The 15918-nt window shown below is 46.6% G+C and overlaps 2 long non-coding RNA genes across 12 annotated transcripts in view; one reads left to right on the top strand and one right to left on the bottom strand.

The window, feature by feature from the left end:
* LOC106508163 overlaps positions 1–1590 on the bottom strand; it is a 28155-nt gene extending 26565 nt beyond the window's left edge. For both annotated transcript variants that reach the window (XR_001304769.2, XR_002339643.1), the window contains exons 1-2: positions 1270–1590; positions 236–449 (exon numbers count right to left, since the gene is read on the bottom strand). This is a non-coding gene — a long non-coding RNA (uncharacterized LOC106508163). The remainder of the gene's footprint in view (positions 1–235; positions 450–1269) is intronic.
* LOC102164818 overlaps positions 1–15918 on the top strand; it is a 230832-nt gene that overhangs the window by 156650 nt on the left and 58264 nt on the right. For all 10 annotated transcript variants that reach the window (XR_002339638.1, XR_002339637.1, XR_002339634.1 and 7 more), the window contains exon 5: positions 2145–2254. This is a non-coding gene — a long non-coding RNA (uncharacterized LOC102164818). The remainder of the gene's footprint in view (positions 1–2144; positions 2255–15918) is intronic.

Below are 15918 nucleotides of genomic sequence, written 5' to 3'. Positions count from 1 at the left end.
CAGAGCCTGGTCCTCCCTCACCTGCCGGTCTCAGCCCTCACCTTTGCCCTCCTCTCATCAGCTCTGCGCTCCAGAATCACGTGTTCTTTTCCTTTCTCCCCCAAATCCTCTGCCTGGGACAGTTTCCCCAGCAGCCTTCTCAGCTGACCTTCCAGCACCACCAGGCAATTAACTCAAATCTCAGTGGACATCGACTGGGTGCCCTATAATTTGACTCCGTTCAGACAGTACCTACCTGGTGAGAGGATCAGACCCCACAAGTTAAGGGCTCGGTCCTGCAAGACTGTCCAGCTTCCCTTTCAGATGCCAGTTGTAAGTCCCGGGTTGTCACCTGTGCAGATTCCGATCTGTCAGCTATAAATCAGAACCCATGACTCTCTCCTAGGGGTTCGATTAATTTGCTAGAGCAGCTCGCAGAAGTCAGGAAAACATTGTCCTTAGTAGATCACCTATTTATTAGAAGAGGATATCAGTCCGCAACAGCCAAATGGGAGAGATGCTTGGGGCAGAGCATGGGGAAAGGAGTTCCGTGCCCTCCAGGAGCTCCCTACTCTCCTGCACCTCCACTGGTTTACCCATTGGAAGCTCTCTAAACCCCACGCTTTGGGGCTCTTATGGAGGCTTCATTACAGAGGTCTGGGGGATGAGACTGAAAATTCCAACCCTCTAATCCCAGTGGGTTCCCCTGGCAACCAGCCCCCATCCTCAGGGGCTTTCCACGAAGCCACCTGATGCACAAACTCAGGTGTGGGCTTCTGAATATCCAAAGACATCATCTTTATGGCTCTTAGCATTTAGGAAATTCTCAGGGTTTTAGGAGCCCTGTGCCAGAAACACGGATGAAGACCAAATATGTATTTATTATAAAGCACAGTATCACATACCTAGTCATACACTCACACATATGTGCATAGATGTAAAGAGGAGCATAGGGACAGGATCTATTATTGGACCTGTGGCTGGCATGGAAAGAGGCAGAAGCCATAAACAGTGAAGGGGACGAATGACACAGCTTGGGTTGAATGACACAGCTTGGGTCCGAACCAGGGAGGGGAGAGCAGGTTGAATTTCAGACTCCTGGCTCTCGCCCGGCTTTGCTGCATTGACACGGAGGTTTCCTTGGGGGCGAAGGGGCTGCTGTCTCTCCTGAAACTCTTCCTGCTCACAGCCGTCCACATGACAGGACTGGCAAGGAGCTGTGCTCGCTGCGGGGGAGGGGGAGACTGGGCCCTTGTCCCGGGCACCCCCACCCCCAGACTTCCACCTTACCTGACTCCAGCAGCACAGACACACTGACAGAATCGGCAGAATATTTTTCTGATTTCTCCAACTTGCCAGTCTTTTGTTGATTGTGCAGGCAGGGTCTCCAAGAGATATTTGCACACCCATGTTCAGAGCAGTGTTGTTCACTGTGGCCAAAATGTGGAAATAACCGAAGTGTCCAACAGACCAGTGAATAAGCAAAATGTGAAATAGACATGCAATGGAATATTATTCAACCTTGAAAAGGAAGGAAATTCTGACCCACGCTGCCTCATCATGGATGAATCTCAAAGACAGTATGCTAAGTGAAATAAGCCAGTCACCAAAGAGGACAAATACCATATGATTCCACTTACATGAGGAACTTAAAATAGACAAATTCATATAAAGAAAAATTTAGAATAGAGATTACTAGGTCTTGGGAGAGGAAGGGAGAGGAAGAATTATTGTTTAATGGGTACAGAGTTCCTATTCAGGATGACAAAGGTCCTGGAGACGGATGGTGGTAATTGATGGTCGCACAACATTGTGAATGTCCACAATGCCACTGGACTCTGCACTTAAAAATGGCTAAGGTGGTGGAGTTCTTGTCATGGCGCAGCAGAAACAAATCTGACTAGGAACCATGAGGTTGCAGGTTCGATCCCTGGCCTCGCTAAGTGGGTTAAGGATCCAGTTTTGCCATGAGCGTAGGCTGGCAGCTACAGCTCCAATTCGACCCCTAGCCTGGGAACTCCATATGCCAAGGGTGTGTCCCTAAAAAGACAAAAGACAAAACAAAAAGAAAGAAGGAAATAAAAAGATAGGTAAAGGGGTAAATTTTATGTTATGTATATTTTACCACAAAAATACTGATTTTTTTTTAAATGTTTATATCATAGAAAGAGAAATCTCATTGACCTAAGATGGTTGGAGAAGGCCTTTCTGGAGAATGAACATTTTTGATCAGAGTGGAGCAGAGAACAAGATCCAGTTGGCTTGGCCAAACATGGTGAGTGGGCTGAGATCACACGGGAGAGGTAGCCAGGGCAGCCCCACGTGGGACCTCGTAGCCTGGGGCAGGGAGTGCAACTTTTATTCTAAGAGCAGTGAAAAACTACAAAAGGATTGTAGCCATTGGCACAATTTTACACTTTAAAAAGACCGCTCCGGGAGTTCCCCTTGTAACTGGGTGGGTTAAGGACCCAATGCTGTCTCTATGAGGATGCAGGTTTGATCCCTGGCCTCGCTCAGTGGGTTAAGGAGCCGGCGTTGCCGTGCAGGTGCAACATAGGTCGCAGATGCAGCTCAGATCCAGTGTTGCTGTGGCTGTGGCTTAGGCCCCGGCTGTGACTCCGGTTAGACCTCTAGCCAAGGAACTTCCATATGTCTCAGGTGCAGCTGTAAAAAGAGAAAAAGACCGCTTAGAATCCTATGTGGCACAGAGATTGCCAAGGGAGGCTGCGGGAGCCTTGGGGAGGCGAGAGGGTAGTACAGGTGACGGGTAAAGTCTGTCTCCTCAGTCTCATCCCTGACCTGCGCTTCCTGACTGTTGCTGCGTCATGGGGCCAGCGGGCCGCATGTTGGGAAAGAAAGATGAGGAAATCGGAGTGTTGAAATCTGCCAGTGCATCTGTCAGTGGCAAGGGCTCCCCACTGTTAGGGACGGGGCCTGGCCCACGCGGCCCCTCCACAAGCCTGATGCACCCAGCTTGCCAGAGGAGGGAAAGGCACGGTGATCTGACGGCAGGGCCAAGAGCAGGCATGCAGTGGCTTGCAAGAGTAGGAGCCTGGACTCCAGCAGAGCTGGCTTGACCCCACTCTGGCCCCAGCCGCATGCCTTGGGCAAGTGAATTCACCTCCCCCAGCCTCAGTTTCCTCTTCTGTAAAAGCATGGTAATAACCGTACTTCTATGGCAAGCTTGCAGCAAGGGTTCGGTAAGATAATGTGTGTAAAGCTCTTAGCGCAATGTCTAGTGCAGGGTTTTATACACCCAGTAAAGTTTATCATCCTCATCATTATTTTGCCACTGCAGATCCAAAATGTTTATTTGGAGCTCCCACTGTGGTTCAGCCGAAATGAATCTGACTGGTATCTATGAGGATGCGGGTTCGATCCTTGGCCTTACTCAGTGGGCCAGAGATCCAGCATGGCTATGAGCTGTGATGTAAGTCACAGACGCAGCTCAGAACCTGCATTGTTGTGGCTGTGGCATAGGCCAGCAGATAGAGCTTCGATTTGACCCCTAGCCTGGGAACTCCCATATTCCTTGGGAGTGGCCCTAGAAAGCAAAATGAAATAAAATAATAAAATGAAATAATAAAATAAAATAAAGAAAACATTTATTTAATCTGCTCTAGGTGCATTAAGACCATGAGACTTCCCAGTGGAAGACTGAGTCCCTTTGATTAATAGGGTTGGCTATTTTTTTATACCCTGTGAGCATCTTAGGGGTAGGATCTGGATTCTTCATCATTTTCCTTCCTTTGGGTCACACAGTAAGCTCAGCCATTGATGTTCCTTAGCACCCTGGTCTTTATGCACTCAGAACACCTGGAGCAATACGTTCAGTACCTGATAGACATGCTCTGTTAAGGCAGGACCTCCCCTCCCTCAGGCATCATCATGTTGATGGAGCACTGGTTAAGGATCCAATTCATATACATATTCTAAAGAACTGATGGCACGATGTTGAAGAGATAGTTGCACATTTATGTTCATAGTAGCATTACTCACAATAGCCAAAAGGCGGAGGCAACCCAAGTGTCCATCCATGAATGGATGGACAAATAAAATGTAGTATATATGTATAATGGAATAGTATGCAGCTGTGAAAAGGAGGGAGATTCTGACACATGCTCCATCATGACTGGACCTTGAGAATACTATGCTAGGTGAAATAAGCCAATCACAAAAGGAAAAATACTATATGATTCCATTTATATGACGTACTAGAGGAGGCAAAATCCTAGAGACAGAAAGTAGAGTGGTGGTGCCAAGGACTAGGGGAAAAAATAGAGTTGCTGTTTAATGGGCATAGAGTTTTTCAGTTTTAAAAAATGAAAAGATTTACGGAGATGGATGATGGTAGTGGTTGTACAACATCATGAATATATTTAATATAAATGAATGATACACTTGAAATGGTAAGATAAATGTGTATTTCACCACAATTAAAAAATTTGAAAAAATGCAAGTAATATTATGCATCTTCTGAGATCAAAACCCACAATAACCTCTCTTTTCACTCAGGGCAAAACCAAAATCCTTACAGAGGCCTTCAGTGCCCACGTAAGTGGCATTGTTACCCATGTGACCTTAACTTCTACCACCCTCCTACTGGCCCTCTGCTCCAGCCTCTCTAGAATTCCTGCAGTTCTTTGAACACGCTTAGCAGGCCCCTGCCCCAGGGCCTTTGCACTTGCACTCCCTGAACCCAGAACGCTCTTCCTGCTGATATCTCTGTGGTGTGCTCCCTCCACTTTTTGAGATCTCTACTCATAGGTCATTTTATCAGTGAGAACTTTTTGCCTCCCTCAGAAACAGTAATGTCCCTTCAACAACCTCCCACTTCCCTTTCTGCCCTTCACCTGGCTATATTTTTCTTCATGGCATCTATTGCCGCTTGATGTGCTCACTTATTAATCCTGACCATGGCCAATACCTGCTTCCCACCCAAAATGTCAGCTCTGGAAGATTGGGATCTTGCCTGACTTCATGAACTTCTGTCTCCCCAGAGCCTGTCTCACATGGTCGGTCCTTGGTACATATGTGCCGAGAAAGTGAATGAAGTCAATGTGCCCATCTGCAAAGAGATGGTGACCTGAAGGTGTTCTCAAGTTGTAAGAATCTCTAAATGGCTAAGATTCACCTTGCCGTGTCTTTCCTAAAAGAAAGGACATGACTGTCTTTTTTTTTTTTTTTTTTTTTTGAGAGTGTACTCATTTATTTGGGAAAGAGACTGGACATCACTCTCTTAATGGCCTTAAAACTAACCACTCCAGGCAAATTTACTGGGTAATCCCATGGCCTGGTTCACCCTGGAGAATTAAGACGGACTGGGTTTTTTCCCCATTTCTGCAGTGACCTCCCTCAAGTCCCTGTCTAACAGTCAGCCCTTCTGGCTGGCATCTTTACTAGAAGGGATGCTGTGTGGCCAGGGTACCAGGGTTACTCCTGGATCCTCTGGGAAAAGGACAGGAGAAATACAAACACTCCTCCCAAGGACACTGGGTCTGCTGGTCACATGCAGCAGAACCCAAAGTAAATTCTTTACAAGCAGAGCACAAACCTCCCTCCCAACCCTCTCCACTCAAGCTGGGATTTTTCCTTCCTGTGCATTGTTGCCAGCCTGCCCTGGTCATGGCATCTGGCAACCTTTCCTGGAGTCCCTGGCTTTCTCTGCGCGTTGCCATGGAAATGGGTCTCTGGCTCTCCAGAAAGACGTATTCCAGCAACATTCACTGGCACTTCCGAGGGCCTGAAAATGCACACTCGCACGTACAGCAACTTCAGTGCAATGGCTCTAGCGGCCCCGTGACACCGCCAACATGAGAATGAGAGTCACATGGCAGGGACTTAAGACTCACATGGGCAGTTCAAGAGGCTCATGTGCCAAGAGGAGGGGAAACAAGCTCGCTTCACAAATGCGATAATCTTTGCAGGAATCTCTCGATCTCTCCCCCTTGCATTCAGCTAAGAGGCAAAACCAGAAGGGGAGGCTTTTGGCTTCAAGGCAAATCAAACCACTGTCTCCTCAGCGGTGTGGGGAGAACCCAATGCCTCGCTCTATTTAAGGGCAGCTGTCACTGCTGTTCCCTCAAGGTGTGCCCGCTGCCACATCCTGCAGCTGTGAGAAGGGTATGTCCCCCTCCCAGGCTGGTAAGGACCCACACTCTGGTCCTGAGACCAGACTGCCCACAACTTACAGGAGAGGTCACAGCGGGAGCCTTGAGTACTGGGACATGTGGGGCCATGGGGACAGCCCACAGTTTGGTGCTTACAGATGAAATCTGGATGTGCACCTACAGCTCAAGTACACATTTCACATGCACACTCAGGCACTTGCATGCACACACATTGCATTCAGCCAAAGAGATCCTTTCCTTGTACCACACACACAGACGTGTATCTGTGTACCTACATCCGGGCTCATGTACACTTCACAAGCGCAAACACCCTTATGCAAGCATCTTCTTCTGCTCTGCCACACCTACCAAGCACATATTTGCCTGTGGAGCACATCGAGGGCACGTTGATATGCCGAAACGGAGCCCTTTCTACTGCAAAATGAGGAGCTCCTCCACCTACACAGAAACTACGCAGAAAGAGGTGGAGGACGAAATCTAGCTTGGTAACCCTGAGCCCAACACCCACTTGAAGGTATAAAAGTGTCGAGACTGACGAGGCTGAGAGGAAAGACTTTCTTGGGAAAAGCTGGAATGCAGTGTTTATCCTGGCCCCGCCTCAAGGCAGGAGATGGGATTACTTCCTTCTCTTCTGAGCCCTAAAGAGGGCAACTTGGAGAGCTTGGTCTTTGTCCCTGGACTTTGGGAGAACACACCAGGTGGGTGTTTGTCCCCTCGCCCAGAGGTCAATGGTCAAGAAGAGGCGGGGCTGAGGAAAGAAGAGAGGAGGGGCGCTGAACTGGGAATGGCCAGCACTCCAGCCGCGGGGTGGGACTGAGGACACAGTATCACGTCCCACGGAAATGCGAAAAGCTTTATTCAGAAAAGCCACCCACGTGCAATGACCCCCATGGTGAGTCTACAAGAAATGAAGCAGAGACACTCTGTGCCTTACAGGAACTGCCGTTGGGAGACCTCCAATGATAAGGGTTTCCAGGGACCCACAGGATACCCTTTAAGAGAGAAAGACTCTGGCTTAACCCTTGGCCATAGCCAGGAGGAACCAAAGCCAGAGACCATGGGTACCAGGAACCGTGGAAAGATGAGCTTTTCCAAGCTCCATCCTCCATGTTACCTGGAGGAACCAAAGAAAACCAGAGCTGGGGCCCTAAGCAGGCCCTAACCTCGGGGAGAAGACATAGTTTCACTTTGAATAAAATTGGGAATTTATGACCCAGACCCTTCAATTACCCAGACTGGAATTTTTTTTTTTTTTTGCTTTTTAAGGCTGCACCCTTAGCATATGGAGGATCCAGGCTAGGGGTCCAATCAGAGCTACAGCTGCCAGTCTACACCACAGCTACAGCAATGTGGGATCCCTAATCCACTGAGCGAGGCCAGGGATCGAACCCGCAACCTCATGGTTCCTAGTCAGATTCATTCCTTCTGCGCCATAACGGGAACTCCCAGACTGGAATTTTTATTATGGAAATGAGACTATTCATGGAAACATGAGTGTCTGGGGAAGCTTTGTTGTTATGTAAGATGAGTGACCAAAGAAATGATGGCCAAATTTCTGCCTCTCAAAGATTTCATCCAAGGTGGCAGGGAGAGAAGAGTCAAGCTAGCAGTTTACAGGGACAGTCACAAGAAAAAATGAAGTTCCTTGGTAGGTGCCTGGCACCAAACCAGCTGTGCTTTTTTACCAAGAACTGAACCTGCGTACAGAGTCAGCCTGAATAAAAGATCCAACCATGAGTTTTCTGAATCCAAACCACACTCCCACCAACACACACACTATTTCTTTGTGACTTTGAGTGATACAATAATTTGATTTCTTTACCTAACCCCTGCCCCCTCACCCTACCACACACACAGACTCACTCACCATTAACTCTGATTTTGCTGCAAATCAACCCCAGCCAAGCTAGGAGAGAGGGCTTCAGCAACCACTGCAAATGTATTTTTTTTTTCTCCCTTTAGTATCAGGATAACATGTAAAAAGAAAGAGCATATTTGAGACCTCAGATGATAATGTCTTTTTTTTTTTTTTTTTTTTTTTTTGTAGTTTTTAGGGCCACACCTGTGGCATATGGAAGTTCCCAGGCTAGGGGTCAAATCAGAGCTGCAGCTGCTGGCCTACACCACAGCCACAGCAACGCAGGATCCTTAACCCACTGAGCAAGGCCAGGGATTGAACCCACATCCTCATGGATACTAGGTTCATAACCCGCTGAGCCACAACAGGTACTCCTTATCTTATAATATTTTATGTCTTTGGCCAAAAACATGGCACTGTGACCTTAGACCAAATATTAGGTTGAAACGTAGAAATTGCAGTGACCTGCAAACTGACTAATTCATACGTTTTGACCTAATACTCTGTGTTTTTGAGATCTGTGTGTCAAACGAGGATAATAATTCATACCTAAGGATGTTGTGGAGATGAAATGAAGTCAATACCAGGACCTAACCTGGTAGCCGGATCCACCAGTTTTCAATGCATCTTTGCCACAGATTGATGGGGACGAGGTATCCTGCCGCCCAAAGCTGTGTTACCCTCCTTCACCCCTGGGAGGGCAAAGACCTTCGAGTCCCTCTATTTTGTCCGTTCTTCTCACCAGAGCGCTTTCTTTGCTTCTGAACTTTTGTTCGTACAGCCTCTTACTCTTTTCTTAGGGATGTGGTAGCCACCCTGTCTGTCTTTCTGAGGGTATTACTGCTATGGTTCTTCTTCTTGTTCCTTGGCGTTTTCTTCTGCCCTCAGCATCATCTCTGTCATCTTTAGGTTTCCCTCTTACCTGTTTGTTTTGTTCCAGAGTCTTTGTTTGGTCGTCTAGTAGCTTCGGCTGGTGTTCATTTTTAAAAGCTGAAAGGCTATTGGAAAGCACGTTAATGAGGCTTGTTGATTGGTGAGCTTCACTATTGTGCTAAAAAGAGGTCAGTTGGTTCTGCTCTTAGGCTAGTTAGTTTTCCCAGGAAAGAGTTCTTCAGTTGCCTGCCTGGGGGGGGGTCTTTCCCTGGTACCCAGAACAGATCTCTGTATTTAAAGGAGATTTTCATTTGGTACCCCCGTAAAATAAAGTATTTTGCACCTAACCTGAGCTGGAAAAGGGTCTCTTCAATTCTTCTTCCCCCAAAGAAAAAGATCCAGGCTTTTGTTATGAAAGAAGAAGGACCTTTGTCTGAATTTACCAGCTAAGGGGGTGGTGGTGGTGATGGTACTGCTGGTGATGGTGGTGCTAATGGTTCTGGTAGTGGTGGCGATGGTGGTGCTGATGGTGCTGGTGTTGATGTTGTGATGGTGATAGTGCTGATGGTGGTACTTGCTGTCTCCTGCTTCTTCAACCATTTTTTATTATTTTCTGCTCTACTCCTCACCCCCTCTCTAAGCTACCTGCTATCCAGATCCAGGTCCTGAGAGGTTTGGGGGTCCTCTGGCTTCTCTCTGGTAGTCTTAGGTTAAAGCTTTCTCTAGTTGGCAAAGCTGATGACTATCCATCGTATGCTTTCTCTTTTTATAAAATTAATTGATAGATATGAGTTTCTGTATTTTTGGTAAACTTACATCTTTTATATTCCTTTGTTATTTTAGTGGCATTTGAGAAAGAAGCAGATACAAATCAATGGATTTGATCTCCATTTTAAAATAAAAGTTTCCAGATCACAGCCATGGAGAGCAGACTTGTGGTTGTCAGGGGGGAGTGGGGAGGGAGTGGGATGGATGGGGAGTTTGGGGTTAGTAGATGCAAAAGTAACATTTGGAATGGATAAGCAATGGGGTCCTACTGTACAGCACAGGGAACTATGTCCAATCCCTTGGGTTGGAACATGATGGAAGATGGTATATATAAAAAAAAAGAATGTACATATATGTAGGGCTGGATCATTTTTCTATACAACAGAAATTGAAGAAACATTGTAAATCAACCATAATTTTAAAAAACAAAAAAAAATGAAAGTTCTCCCACTGCTCATTTATAAACCTAATGTTTGCTTCTTTTCATCTTATTTTCTGCTTTCCTCCTATTTATCTTATTTTATTTTACATTATTTTATTTTATTTTCAGTATGAAGAATAGGTTTGATTTGCAAGCATAGTGAATGGTGCAAAATGCACTATAAGCTAAGAGCTGAGCTGAGTCTTTATTCCATAATGAGCTCCAGGCACCGGGGACATGCATTTCTTAGGGAATAAAATGGCCCTGGGCCACTTCAATTTTTTCAGTGTTTCTGAATAAATTTTTTTCTTTAATGAAGATACACTGAAACAAAATTTAGGAAAATTGAGATATATTTTAAACATTTGCATTTACCAAATCCATGCTTTTTCAACACTGAAAAAAATTACAAAGCAATGTAATTATGCTAGTCACAAGATAATTGCAGGATTTATTAAATATATTAACTTGTAACACACAGGCAGAGTAGTACAGTAATCAAATGCAGGCTTCAAACAGTGTGATGAATATTTTCTTTGAATTCTATCTCGACTCAGAGATAACATCAACCTCCTCCTGTTGGGGGAGTTCTCCTTGTGGTGCAGCAGAAATGAATCCAACTAGTATCCGTGAGGATGCGGATTCCATCTCTGGCCTCGCTTAGTGGGTGAAGGATCCAGCATTGCCATGCGCTTGGTGGATGTCGCAGACACTGTGACTGTAGTGCATGTTGCTGTGGCTATGGTGCAGGCCGGCAGCTGTAACTCTGATTCGACCCCTGGCCTGGGAACTTCCATGTGCTGCAGGTGCGGACCTATTAAAAAAAAAAATGTATTTATTGGGGTCAGGCAGCAGGAGAGGTAAAACAGAGTCCCTTTGCTTCAAAAATGCAGCTAGAGCCAGAGGTGGCCACACAGACAGACAATGAACTTCTGTGTGCTAGGAATTTCCATTGCAGGTATTCTAGTGACAATGAGGCCTGAACTGGACAAGACAGAAAGATAGGACAGAGCCAGCTGCTCAGGATCTGGTTAACACAGGCTGTGGGAGGTCTGGGAGAACTTGCAGACAAACAATGTGGTTATTCTACCTTTTTATGCTGAACATTAAATTTCAAGCACTTTTGATACTACCTAATCTTCCTGTCATTTTTAATGACTGCATAATATTACACTGCTTCAAAGTACCGTATTTTCCCTCACCCCTCCCGTCATTTGGTTTTGAGGTTACCAATTTGGAGCTATTAGAGGTATCCCCACAATGAACATGTGTGTGACAGTTTTTCCTTTCAGGAATTGTGTCTCTAGGATAAATTCTAGGTCAAGGGGTATGAACCTTTGTTAAGAGCTCTGGCAGCTCCCTGCCAAGTTGCTGTCAAAGGGCATAGAACCGCGTGTTAGCCTCATCGGATGTGTATTGTCAGAATAGGTAAAGTTGGTACTTCAGCGTTGTTTTAATTTCCATTTCTCTGCTGAGTTGTTTGGTGGAGGAAATTAATCAAAACGAGTATCTTGGATAGATATAAGAGAAAGAGAGTGTAGGAAATTGGGACCGCAGGGACCGAGTTTGGGTGGTGGATTTGCACAGCATCTCAGCGAGGTGGAGGAAGAAAAGGGGACGTATAAGTTGACAGCTAGTACATTTCTTTTTTCTTTCTTTCTTTCTTTTTTTTTTTTTTTTTTTTTTTTTTTTTTTTTGTCTTTTGCCCTGATAGGGCCCTACCTGCTGCATATGGAGATTCCCAGGCTAGGGGTCTCATCAGAGCTGTACCTGCCAGCCTACACCACAGCCACAGCAATGCCAGATCCGAGCCACATCTGCTACCTACACCACAGCTTACTGCAACACCGGATCCTTAACCCACTGAGAGAGGCCAGGGATTGAACCCGCAACCTCATCGTTCCTAGTCGGATTTGTTTCCACTGCGCCATGATGGGAACTCCAGACGGCTAGTACATTTCTTAATTGCATTGTTTATATCTTCCCTCTCTTCCACGGCGACCATATGAATGATTAACACAGTTATCATCACCTCCGTTATGTACTAATCACAATGTATGAAAAATAAATCGTCATGTCTAACCCTGGCTGCCTTCTCAGGAAGGTGGTGACTGTTGAATAGGGACCCTTTGCTCTTCTGAGCACTGGGAAAGCTTTGGAAGCAATGGAAACCAGGGTAATCTTCACAGATCTTCCATGATTGATCGGCAACTTGTTGGAAGTGTTGTTGTTGTCTGCCTGATGTCTATCGCGGCTGCACGGAAGGAGGAGGGTGAAGGCCACCCCACAATAGAGGAAAAGCTTAGACTGGTCTGAAGTCCTGAGCTGAAGGAGATGAGCGAGGGGAAGCCTGCTTCTTCTGCTCCCTTGTGACTGTTCCACAGAGAAGATGGTGTGATGAAAGTGCCCGATGGATGTGTGTCCAGTTTTCCCAGGTCACAGAGGAGGGCATGGTGGGCACATTCCAGGAGAAGGGAGGATGCTGAGAAGAGAGGCTGGGGCAGGGAGGAGGGGTGCTTGTGGCTTGCTTTCCTGGATGTGGTGAGCAGGCTGCACAGCTGAAGGGGAACACTTGTGGCACAAGGCCATGTCCTGCTGTGCTGGGACAACAGTGCAGCCTGTCAGAAGTGGGCAGCTGGATAAATGAACCCGAGGCAGCATGGGGTGTGCCAGGTTTTGACAAGTTCCCAGGGGGCCTAGCAAGGACCATTGAGACCCCGAGAAAGGCTAATGTGAATGGACTTAGACTTCAGCTGGACCATGGACTTCAGCAGTGGTGGCTACCCAATGCCCCACAGACCAGTTGAAAGCAGTTACCCTTAGCAGGCATCACTCCAGGGACCAGACTAAAGCAGGCAGTCCCAGCAGAAGATCACAGATCAGTGACTTACAAGGTCCCATCAAACCTAACACCAGCATGCCACTCACATTTGGAAGATGCTGAACCACATTGCATAATAAAGTTCAAAGAATCTAGAATTTCTGAATTTCAGGAATTCTAGGAAGGAGGGAGAAAGACATAGAGATGGATGGGAAGCTGTCTCAGACTGCTTGACTGCTCTAATGGAATGCCACTGACTGGGTGGCTTAAACAGCAGGCATGTATTTCTCACAGGTCTGGGGGCTGAGAAGGCCACAGTGGGGTGCCAGCATGGCTAGGTTCTGACTTCGATCCTCTTTCTGGTTTGCCCTCTTCTTGCTGTGTCCTCCTATGGCAGAGAGCAGAGCGAAGGGATTAGCTCCCCTCCTCTTCTTATAAAGGCACTAAGCCCATCACAGGGCTCCACCCTCATGACCTAATCACCTCCCAACCCCACCTCCTAATACCACCCCATTGGAACTTGAGTTGCAACACAGATGTGGGGGAATAAAGCATGCAGGCCACAACAGAAGGGAAGAGATGGCTTAAGAGCCAGCAAGAAAGTGGAAGGCTGTGAGCTTTGATGTGACCTTCCTTCCTTTGACCCCTAAGTTTTCACTAAAACCTACTCAGCTAGCCTAACTGCTTCTGAGTTGATATTTTATGAGAACCGATAGAAAAGCTTATTTCCCAGCCCAGATGGATGTGAAATAAGTATCAGGTTGGCAGGCAGAAGTTGGAGACGTGAAGGGCCACGAGGGCATGGCCACAGGGAAATCCCAAAAATGGATGGATAGGAGTTATGAGTTTTCGAGTCTGTAACCCTGGGTTGGTCCAGCCTAAAGGAGCCCTTCTCTCTGGGAGCAGTCTCTTTAAGTGGCAAATAACATACAGCCCAATCCAAATCCCAGTTCTCCCACTTAGGAGCAAATTAACATTGAGCAGGTCACTTGACCTTTCTTAATCTCGTTCTTTCATCTATAAGGTGACATAACAAAAGCAGTAACCTCCAAGGATTATTAGAAGAATTACATGAAAAAGTATCTGCAAAACACTCACTAGAGGGACCAGCATGCGGTAAATAGCACTGAGTATTAGCAATGATGGCGACAAGGAGGGGGAGGAGGAAGATAATAATGGAGAGGTTGCTGATGACTCTGCTACACACCGTTAGTCCCCTACGCATTGCCCATTCTCCCCTTTTCTTTGCCAGCCAAACCATGTCCAGTCCCAGTGATATATCACTACCAGTCTGAGGCATTTGTGATATTTTCCCAGCATCCCTTGAGGCTGGAGGTAGTCATATGACACAGTTTTGACCAATGGGACTTAAGAGGAAGGTTGTGGGGGCTTCTGGGAAAGCTTTTACTTACCCAATTAAAAAAAGAGAAACAACAAGGAGTTCCCATTGTGGCTCAGTGGTTAACGAATCCGACTAGGAACCATGAGATTTCGGGTTCAATCCCCGGCCTTGCTCAGCGGGTAAGGATCCAGCGTTGCTGTGGCTGTGGCATAGGCCGGCGGCTACAGCTCAGATTGGACCCCTGGCCTGGGAACCTCCATGTGCTGTGGGAGTGGCCCAAGAAATGGCAAAAAGACCAAAAAAAAGGAAAAATAACAACAACAAAAACACTTGGCTGTCACAACACCTTCCCCCTTTCATTCTGCCTTGAACACAGAAGTGATGTCTGGAGCTATGAGGGTGTCATGTGATTCTGAGGGACAAACATGAGAGGAGAAGGCATCAGAGTGACCAACCCTGGCATTAGCAAAATTCTTTCTCAGGTTATCAGCTTCCCACCCTAGACTTCTTGTTAGAAATAAGAATTATAGGGAGTTCCTGTTGTGGTCAGTTGTAACAAACCCGACTAGTATCCATGAGAATGTGGGTTCGAACCCTGGCCTCACTCAGTGGGTTAAGGATCCAGTGTTGCCATGAGCTGTGGTGTAGGTCGCAGACACGACTCTGATCCAGCGTGGCTGTGGCATAGGCCAGTGGTTGAATCTCCAATTTAACCCCTAGCCTGGGAACTTCCATATGCCCCATGTGTGACCCTAAAAAGACAGAAAGAAAGAGAGAGAGGAAGAAAGAGGGAGAGAGAGAAAGTGGAAATTGCTGGGCTATATTTTTAGTTATTTGCGGTCAAATATATTCCTAATAGATGCAAGGATGCTCCAACCCTGAGGAGCAGAGAAATCCTAGGAAACTTCTCGGCTGCAAATATATCCTGCCCTCCCACAGTCTATACAATTACTTCCAACTTCCCAAAATATCATAACATCCTCCCCTAAAAAAAGTGGGTCCAGGGAAATCACCTCGCTTTGCCCTGTTAGAGCTCAACTGGTAAGTGCGGAGGGTAGGGCCAGGTTAACATCCAAAACAATAAAACAAAAGTTCTGCTTCCGGAGTAATCGGTGATGACGGAATGGTTATGGAGGAGGGTGAGGTGAGAAGTTGAACTGTAACCAATAACATCTTGAAAAATCCAAATGCTTATGTTCCTACTAAGAAATCCCACTGTTACCAAATTCTCCATTATTCTTTTGCTCTCAGGTCACCCCTTACTCCAGACCACGCCTGGTACATCAGTCCCTCCTGAGGTCCAAGTTGATAACTCTAGGCAGTCCTTAAGAGAGGGGACCGAGGGGAGTTCCCGTCGTGGTGCAGTGGAAATGAATCCGACTAGGAACCATGAGGTTGTGGGTTCGGTCCCTGGCCTTGCTCAGTGGGTTAAGGATCTGGCGTTGCCATGAGCTGTGGTGTAGGTTGCAGACGCAACTCAGCTCTGGCGTAGGCTGGTGGCTATAGCTCCGATTAGACCCCTAGCCTGGGAACCTCCATATGCCAAGGGAGTAGCTCTAGAAAAGGGACAAAAAAAAGAGAGAGAAAGAGAGAGAAGGGACAGAATCTTATTTATCTCTGTAGCCCCAGTGCCTCATATAGGACTGGCACGTTTGGGAGGCACAGATTGAGTGGTACAAGGGACAGAAAGAGAGATTAGGACAGCATATTTTAAAACCAGGATCT

Source organism: Sus scrofa, chromosome 16, assembly GCF_000003025.6.
Source record: "Sus scrofa isolate TJ Tabasco breed Duroc chromosome 16, Sscrofa11.1, whole genome shotgun sequence".
Classification (NCBI taxonomy): Eukaryota; Metazoa; Chordata; class Mammalia; order Artiodactyla; family Suidae; genus Sus; species Sus scrofa.
This window is presented reverse-complemented; position numbering and strand designations above follow the sequence as displayed.